This window comes from Pelophylax lessonae (genome assembly GCF_965119305.1).
Source record: "Pelophylax lessonae genome assembly, chromosome: 7".
Classification (NCBI taxonomy): domain Eukaryota; kingdom Metazoa; phylum Chordata; class Amphibia; order Anura; family Ranidae; genus Pelophylax; species Pelophylax lessonae.
Window position 1 is genome coordinate 239,395,551 of NC_138774.1, and position 8,833 is coordinate 239,404,383.

Sequence of the window (8,833 nt, forward strand, 5' to 3'; positions counted from 1 at the left end):
GGCCGGCCGCACCGGGCGCAACATCTGGGGGGGCGCATCTGCAGTGTCACTCTGTCTGTCTGACTTTGACATACACAGTTCACACACTGTATGCGGCTGCCTCCATCTTTAGGCTGGGAGATGTCCAGCGTGGCCGCCCTATGGCTGCAAATGGCGGGTCGGGGCGGGGCTGGACTGTGCCTCACCTGTCCATTGGTGTAGGATGGGGTGGCGTTGCAGGCCAAGCCCCGCCTATGCCGCCTCTCCTCACTGCTTAGTCAGTTTAGCAGCGAGTGAGTCAGCAGCCTGGCGCTGGTCTGTCTGCATTGGAAGGGGGCACGATGATCTCTCTGCATTGAAGGGGGGCACGCTGGTCATTCTGCATTGAAAGGGGGCACCAGGGCCGGACTGACCATCGGGCACAGCGGGCATATTCCCGGTGGGCCGCGGCGCCGGCTCTCACTCAGCCCGACTCCTCACAGTAGAAGTCAGACATTCATTTCCCTGATTGCGGCGGCCGCGGCCGGTGTACTTTCCAGCTACACCGGCTCCGCGGCCAATCAGCCTTCTGCAGAGTCACACCCCCCTGAGCAGAAGGCTGATTGGCCAGGGAGCCGGAAGTGAAGAATGTTCCTGAAGTTTGTCAGTGTGTTCCTTTGGACACCGGCGCGGCCAGCAGCACAGCCCGCACTCGCAGCATCGGCCATCGAGCTGAAGCAGCTGCAGATGGCAGCTCCTTGACTCTGACTCCGGGTTGCTCGCGGAGGGCGGGGGCGGGGGCGGGGGTGGCGGCGGCGGCAGGCCGGGGAGAGAAGGTAAGTACGGCTCCTCACGCCAGTGTCTGCAGTGCTGTGCAGCCCCGGTGTCACCGGCCGTGTGTACTTCTACTGAATAGGAGGGGGATGGGGCGGCTTCATATAGAGGATTTGATGTTTCCCTATTCCTCCTCCTGCTGCCGCTGGATGGATGCCTGATTCTCCTCCTCCCTTCTGCAGGCATTCTGCGGCTGCAGGAGAAATATCAATTTCTCTATATGCAGCTGAGCTGTCCCATCCCCCTCCAATTCAACTTCTTTTACTGCCCCCCCCAGTGATCTTAGCCCTGCCCCCCCAGTGATCTTAGCCCCCCCAGTGCTCTTCGCCCCCCCCCCCCCTGCTCTTCAAGTCCCCCCCATGCTCTCTGGCTCCCCCAGTGCTCTCCACCCCCCTGTGCTCCCTGGCTAAGTGATTTCCAGTCCCCCCCCCCTGTGCTCTCCCTCCCCCTTGGTTTTCCCTGAACCCCAGTGCTATCCACACCCTGCGCCTTCCTTAATTCTCTCCAGTCCCTCCCCCCTTGCCCTTCAGCTCCTCCAATGCTATCTGCTTTCCCTGTGCTCTCCAGCCCCCCTAGTGTCCTATCTTCTATCATGTCTGCAGTCTCTGACCTTCTCTTGTATCACATCTGCAGTCTCTCCTGTATCATGTCCTCAGTCTCTGACCATCTCTTGTATCATGTCCGCAGTCTCTGACCATCTCTTGTATCATGTCCGCAGTCTCTGACCATCTCTTGTATCATGTCTGCAGTCTCTGACTATCTCTTGTATCAGGTCCGCAGTCTCTGACCATCTCTTGTATCAGGTCCGCAGTCTCTGACCATCTCTTGTATCATGTCTGCAGTCTCTGACTATCTCTTGTATCATGTCCGCAGTCTCTGACCATCTCTTGTATCATGTCCGCAGTCTCTGACCATCTCTTGTATCATGTCCGCAGTCTCTGACTATCTCTTGTATCAGGTCCGCAGTCTCTGACCATCTCTTGTATCAGGTCTGCAGTCTCTGACCATCTCTTGTATCAGGTTCGCAGTCTCTGACCATCTCTTGTATCAGGTCCGCAGTCTCTGACCATCTCCTGTATCAGGTCCGCAGTCTCTGACCATCTCCTGTATCATGTCCGCAGTCTCTGACCATCTCCTGTATCATGTCCGCAGTCTCTGACCATCTCCTGTATCATGTCCGCAGTCTCTGACCATCTCCTGTATCATGTCCGCAGTCTCTGACCATCTCCTGTATCATGTCCGCAGTCTCTGACCATCTCCTGTATCATGTCCGCAGTCTCTGACCATCTCCTGTATCATGTCTGCAGTCTCTGACCATCTCCTGTATCATGTCCGCAGTCTCTGACCATCTCTTGTATCATGTCTGCAGTCTCTGACCATCTCCTGTATCATGTCTTCAGTCTCTGACCATCTCCTGTATCATGTCCGCAGTCTCTGACCATCTCCTGTATCATGTCCGCAGTCTCTGACCATCTCCTGTATCATGTCCGCAGTCTCTGACCATCTCTTGTATCATGTCCGCAGTCTCTGACCATCTCTTGTATCATGTCCTCAGTCTCTGACCATCTCTTGTATCATGTCCTCAGTCTCTGACCATCTCTTGTAACATGTCCTCAGTCTCTGACCATCTCTTGTATCATGTCCTCAGTCTCTGACCATCTCTTGTATCAGGTCCTCAGTCTCTGACCATCTCTTGTATCATGTTTGTAGTCTCTGACCATCTCCTGTACTATGTCCAGCGGGAACACTCTGCAGCCGCACAGCACACCCAAGGTAAGTGGAGGACTGGAGAGAGGAGTGACTTCTACTTGATGATTTCTTTTGCAGATAGGCTGGACTGGCACTGGCAGCAACAATTTTATTCAAAGAAATCAGGATTTCTTCTGCAAATAGGCTGGCCTGGCACTGGCAGCCAGGCATAGTACTAGTCTAGTACTATGCCTGCCAGTGCCAGGTCAGCCTATTTGCAGAAGAAATCCTGATTTGAATAAAATTGTTGCTGCCAGTGCCAGCCTACCAGGGGCTGATCTGAGGTGTGAAGGTGCAGGAATTGGGGTGATCTGAGGTGTGAAGGTGCAGGAATTGGGGTGATCTGAGGTGTGATAGTGCAGGAATTGGGACTGATCTGATGTGTGATAGCGCAGGAATTGGGACTGATCTGCTTCATACTATTTTTAGGACTCAACCATCAAAACAGGATTTAAAGTAAGACAAAAAAAACAGCATCATATGGCAGCTCTAATCTAAATTGAAGATTAAACTAAAAAAGGTGCCGTAATCGAATCCACACATCCTGGAACATTAAATCCTGTCATCAACCATCCCGACGAACGTCACGCCCCCCCCCCTCCCCTCCCCTCGCGGGCTGCTCAGTCCAAAATGCCCGGGCCTATTTTTTGTCCCAGTCCGGGCCTGGGGGGCACGCTTGTCACTCTGCATTGAAAGGGGGCACGCTGGTCACTCTGCATTGAAAGGGGGTACACTGGTCTCTTTGCATTGAAAGGGGGCACGCTGGTCACTCTGCATTGAAAGAGGGCACTCTGGTCACTCTGCATTGAAAGGGGGTACACTGGTCTCTTTGCATTGAAAGGGGGCACTCTGGTCACTCTGCATTGAAAGGGGGCACGCTGGTCATTCTGCATTGAAAGGGGGCACGCTGGTCTCTCTGCATTGAAAGGGGGCACGCTGGTCTCTCTGCATTGAAAGGGGGCACGCTGGTCATTCTGCATTGAAAGGGGGCACGCTGGTCTCTCTGCATTGAAAGGGGGCACGCTGGTCATTCAAACTTGTATTTAGATGCATTTTACTTTAATTACATCAGTATTTTCACAACAAACAATACATGTGCTTAGGGGGTAAGGGTTTCTTTAACTAATCTAGTGGAAGAGATTCGAGTGCTAAAATCCCGGGAGTTAGGGGGCGCAAATTACTTGCCCTGCCCCGGGTGCTGACAACCCACGCTACGCCACTGCCCATCGGTGTCCAGGCCTTACAAGCCTGTGAGAGGTTGAGGGTCTTGAAGGAGTTTTAGGGCAGTGTTGGGGGGGGGGGGCCTTCATGATTTCTTGCACCTGGCCCTGAAAGTTCTAGTTACGCCCCTGATGATACTGTATAAATAAGCTTGATATATTTTTTGTTTAATTATTTTTGGTTAATATGTTCCAAAGTAATGTCATTTTAGGCTCCATTCAAGGGATGCACAATAGTATTAGGGATGATAATTTTATCATGTTTGATGAGGTTTTAAATGTGTTATTTGTAGATCCTTTTCTTTATTCACTTTTTTCCTTTATTATTGTCATTCTAATCTTAGTTTATTTTACTTATTTTGGATCTGGAGATTAAAGTGCCACATCAAAAAGGTCTTCCTGAGGGCTACCTCCTTTACTGCAGCCTTCCGAAATTTTTCATCGGGAGGAACTCTTGAAATAATGTTTGGGTTTCAGGGAACCCCAGCTAATACCAGTTCATTGGGAGTTAGTGGGAAAAGTGCCCTTTACATTGGTGGTCACTAGGAAGAATGCCCCCAATACATGGTCATCAGAATGTCACCATTACAGACAGCTGAGCTCAACCATTTGTGTCCTGCAGCTGGTCATGCAAAGTGGAGTTTGACCCCTGGAATTATGCAGGCATCGCCATATGAAGGGTTAATTAGCCACAGCTCAAGGAACCCCTAGTAACTTTTGAGGAAACACTAGGTTTCCATGGAGCTCTGGTTGAGAATCTACTTGTTCATACAGTTCCCCTGCTCTTGATTCATACAACTAAGGCCTAAAGCCCCGTACACACGCACCGATTGTTGGCCGAACGATCGGCCGTCTTTTGTCCAGTGTTGTTGTGTTGGTTGAAAAGTGCTCAAGACTGCACACGAATTTTGTCGGCCAACAGCAACCAACTTCAGAAGTGATGTCATGTGATGGTTTACTTTCCTTGTGTTTTTTTCTTCTCTGAGCATGCCCAGTCTTGCTCATCTGGCTTTTGTCGGCCGAAATCTGTACTGACTGACGAACAATCGGCCGTTCTGGTGTTGGCCAACAAAAATGTTATAGCCTGCAGACGAGATTTTGTTCGGCCGAAAAGTCGCAGTCGGTTGTCGGAAGCATCATACTAACAAGCCGACAATCGGCCGATTGGACGTTGGCCGAATATTTTCGGCCGACAATCGGTACGTGTGTACAGGCCTTAATTCTTTAGCTGTGATCCTTTTTTTTTTCTGGTTGAATCAGTGTGGTTCTGCTTCTGTCAGTGAACATGTTTCTGATCTTCGTTGTCTCAGTATGGTAATGTAATAGATCTGAGTAGGGATTTGCTATTTTTTTTTTTATTTATACAAATGCTTTATATGTAATTTGATTTTGTAATTTTGATACTAAGAGATGGAAGTCATAAGACCTGACCTCATTGAAGATTATTCTGCAGAATGACTGTCACATAAACATTCAAGATAATTTATGCATTTAGTGAACATCCCCACGGCTTGCCTTAGAAAGAGATGAAGGCACAAAACAGTCAACTGTAGGCAGAGGCGTAACTAGAACCTTCAGGGCCCCGATGCAAGAAACCATGAAGGGCCCCCCAGACCCCTGGCCGGGGCGCTTCCCTTCAAGCCCGGGGCTCTTCCCACTAATCCTGGGGCTCTTTAATCTCATTGCATGGCCTTTTATTATGGTCCCGCATCAGCATCCTTTCACAAGTTCTGCAGTGGGCCCCCTTCCTGCAATCTTGGGGCCTCCCCACAGTGGTGAAATGCCAGGGCCCGGTCGCAAGTGTGACCTTTGAGATCCTAGAAGTTCATCCACTGGTTTGCTACCGGGCCCCCTGGAGCATGGGGCCCGGTAGCGATTGCAACCCCTGCAACCCCTGTAGTTACGCCCCTGACTGTAGGGAAAGGGTGTGGTGAAACAATTGGCCTAAGGTGGCAGAAACTTTAAATCTTTAATCCTCATAGAATATACTGTATATTTGTACTTTACTTTATCTGAGCACAAGGTATAAAATAAAATTCTCCATTAAGATGTAAAAGATTTCGCTAGTTGTGATGTCTAATTTTTGGGTGGATTGGCACTGTTCAGTGTTACATTACATAGTTACATAGTAGGTGAGGTTGAATAAAGACAATAGTCCATCCAGTTCAACCTGTGTAGGTGTGTGTGGCCGTAATCATCTCTCATACCCCTGAATGTTCTGATCCTTGAGATGTACGTCTAAGAGTCTTTTAAAAGCCACCGTACTTCCCGCAGAAACCACCTCTGGTGGTAGAGAATTCCACAATCTTGTAGCCCTAACAGTAAAGAACCCCTCACATTGCCTGATGTTAAAACGCTTCTCCTCTAATCGCATTGTATGCCCTCGAGTCCTCATGCAATCCCTTCGACTGAATAGCTGTTTTTCTATGCCCAGATCACCATTGAGATATTTATAAATTGCTATCATGTCCCCCCTCAGGCGTCTCTTCTCCAGGGAGATAAAGCAAGCGATTGCAGACGCTCTTCATAATTAAGGTCCTCCCATCCCCTAATCAGTTTAGTTGCCCTTCTCTGGACTCTCTCCAGCTCCAACACATCCCTCCTGAGGACTGGCGACCAGAACTGGACAGAATACTCCAGATGCGGTCGGACCAGAGTTTTATAAAGTGGAAGGATTATAGTCTTATCTCTGGAATACATCCCTTTCTTTATGCATGCTAATATTCTGCCGGCTTTGGCAGCTGCCGCATGACATTGCATGCTATTGCCTAGTCTATCATCAACCAAGACTCCCAGATCTTTCTCCATTTTTGATTCCCCCAAGGGTTCCCCCCCTAACGTGTATTGTGCTTTTATGTTTTTAGTCCCCAAGTGCAAAACCTTACACTTCTCCACGTTAAACCTCATTTGCCATGTCGTTGCCCACTCTGTTATTTTGTCCAGGTCATTCTGTAGGATATCTGCTTCATGCTGTGCAGTTATTGCCCTGCCCAATTTTGTGTCATCTGCAAAAACTGATATCGAACTACTGATCCCGTCCTCAATGCTGTTTATGAATAAATTGAACAAGGTTGGTCCCAGGACTGAGCCTTGGGGGACCCCGCTTACTACCTCAGACCAGTCTGAGTATGCACTGTTTATTACCAGTGTGTTTCTGTAAATGCGGTAACTCAACATTTGTAGGTATGAATGGGTGTATATACTTTCAAACACATTAAACTGTAGTGTTAAGATGTGAAGCATCCATACAGGAAAGAATTCCCGATTTGTGTGTGTGTGATAGGGCTCTACAAATTGAAGTGAATTTGATTTCGATGGATCTAATCTACAGTGAGTTACTTTTCAAAGAAGCAGATCTGTGGTTAAAATTAAGTATAGGCTTCTACCTGTCTTATAGCAATAAAGGAAGCACACACCAGAAAATAAATTCCTGGATGTGTGCAGAGTAACGCCTGATATAAAAGTTAATTTCTTTTGAAGGACTTGAAACATTTAATGGTTAAGAGCATCAAAGACATCCAAAGCATTTTGGGGTGAAAAAGCATTTCCTTACTTCAGGGTTTGAGTGGTTGATGTTAGTAATATCACTGCAGAATGCAATAGGGAACCTGTGTTAAAGGAGTTGTAAAGTCAGGAAGGTTTTTTATCTTAATGCATTCTAAGATAAAAAGCCTTCTGTGTGTAGCAGCCCCCCAGCACCCCCTAATACTTACCTTGTGCCACCTTTCTGTCCAGCGATGTCCACAAGTCCCTCGGCCGTCCTGGGACTTTCCTTCCTAATTGGCTGAGATACAGCTGTGGCGCCATTGGCTTCGGCGGCTGTCAATCAAATTCAGTAAGGCAATCAGGAGAGAGAGGGGGCGGGGCCGAACGTTAGCTCCGTGTCTGAATGGACACACAAAGCTGAAGCTCGGCTCGGGTGCCCCCATAGCTAGCTACTTGCTATGGGGGCACTCGATAGGAGGGAGGGTCCAGGAGCAGGAACGAGGATTCGGGATGCTCTGTGCAAAAACCAACTGCACAGAGGAGGTTAGTAAAACATTAATATAACAAATCAAGTGTAGCACAATCCAAAAAAATTCCACTGCCATGCAATATTGTGTAATGTTCAAAGAATTCCTACAATCCAGTGACTTTGGTGACCACCACCTCTGGCTGGAATAACTGCTCACCTCCAAGCAATGACCCCACTACAGAGTCCCAGTCGCCTGTATATGTCTAAAGAGAAACCATAGTGCTCTCTGCTTTAAATGATTTATTAAAACTAAACACAGGGATAAAAAATACTCACATAGAAATGTGGTACACAAGCATATAATCAGCTTTCCCAGCTGATACTAATACAAGAAAAACGTCCTGAATAGCGGCTCCCTCCACCTGTACGCAATACGCTCCTAACTGAGCTTCTTCAGCAAGTGTGGAGCCTTTCATTATTGTGAAAGTTACATACAGTATCTCACAAAAGTGAGTACACCCCTCACATTCTTGTAAATATTTTATTTTATCTTTTCATGTGACAACAGTGAAGAAATTACACTTTTCTACAATGTAAAGTAGTGAGTGTACAGCTTGTATAACAGTGTAAATTTGTTGCCCCCTCAAATAACTAAACTCACAGCCATTAATGTCTAAACCGCTGGCAACAAAAGTGAGTATGCCCCTAAGTGAAAATTTCCAAATTGGGCACAATAAGCCATTTTCCCTCCCCGGTGTCATGTGACTCGTTAGAGTTATAAGGTCTCATGTGTGAATGGGGAGCAGGTGTGTTAAATTTGGTGTTATTGCTCTTACTCTCTCATACTGGTCACTGGAAGTTCAACATGGCACCTCATGGCAAAGAACTCTCTGAGCATCTAAAAAAAAGGATTGTTTCTCTACATCAAGATGGCCTAGGCTATAAGAAGATTTCCAAGACCCTTAAACTGAGCTGCAGCATGATGGCCAATACCATACAACAGTTTATCAGGACAGGTTCCACTCAGAACAGGCCTCGCCATGGTCGACCAAAGAAGTTGAGTGCACGTGCTCCGAGTGATATCCAGAGGTTGTCTTTGGGAAATAGATGTATGAGT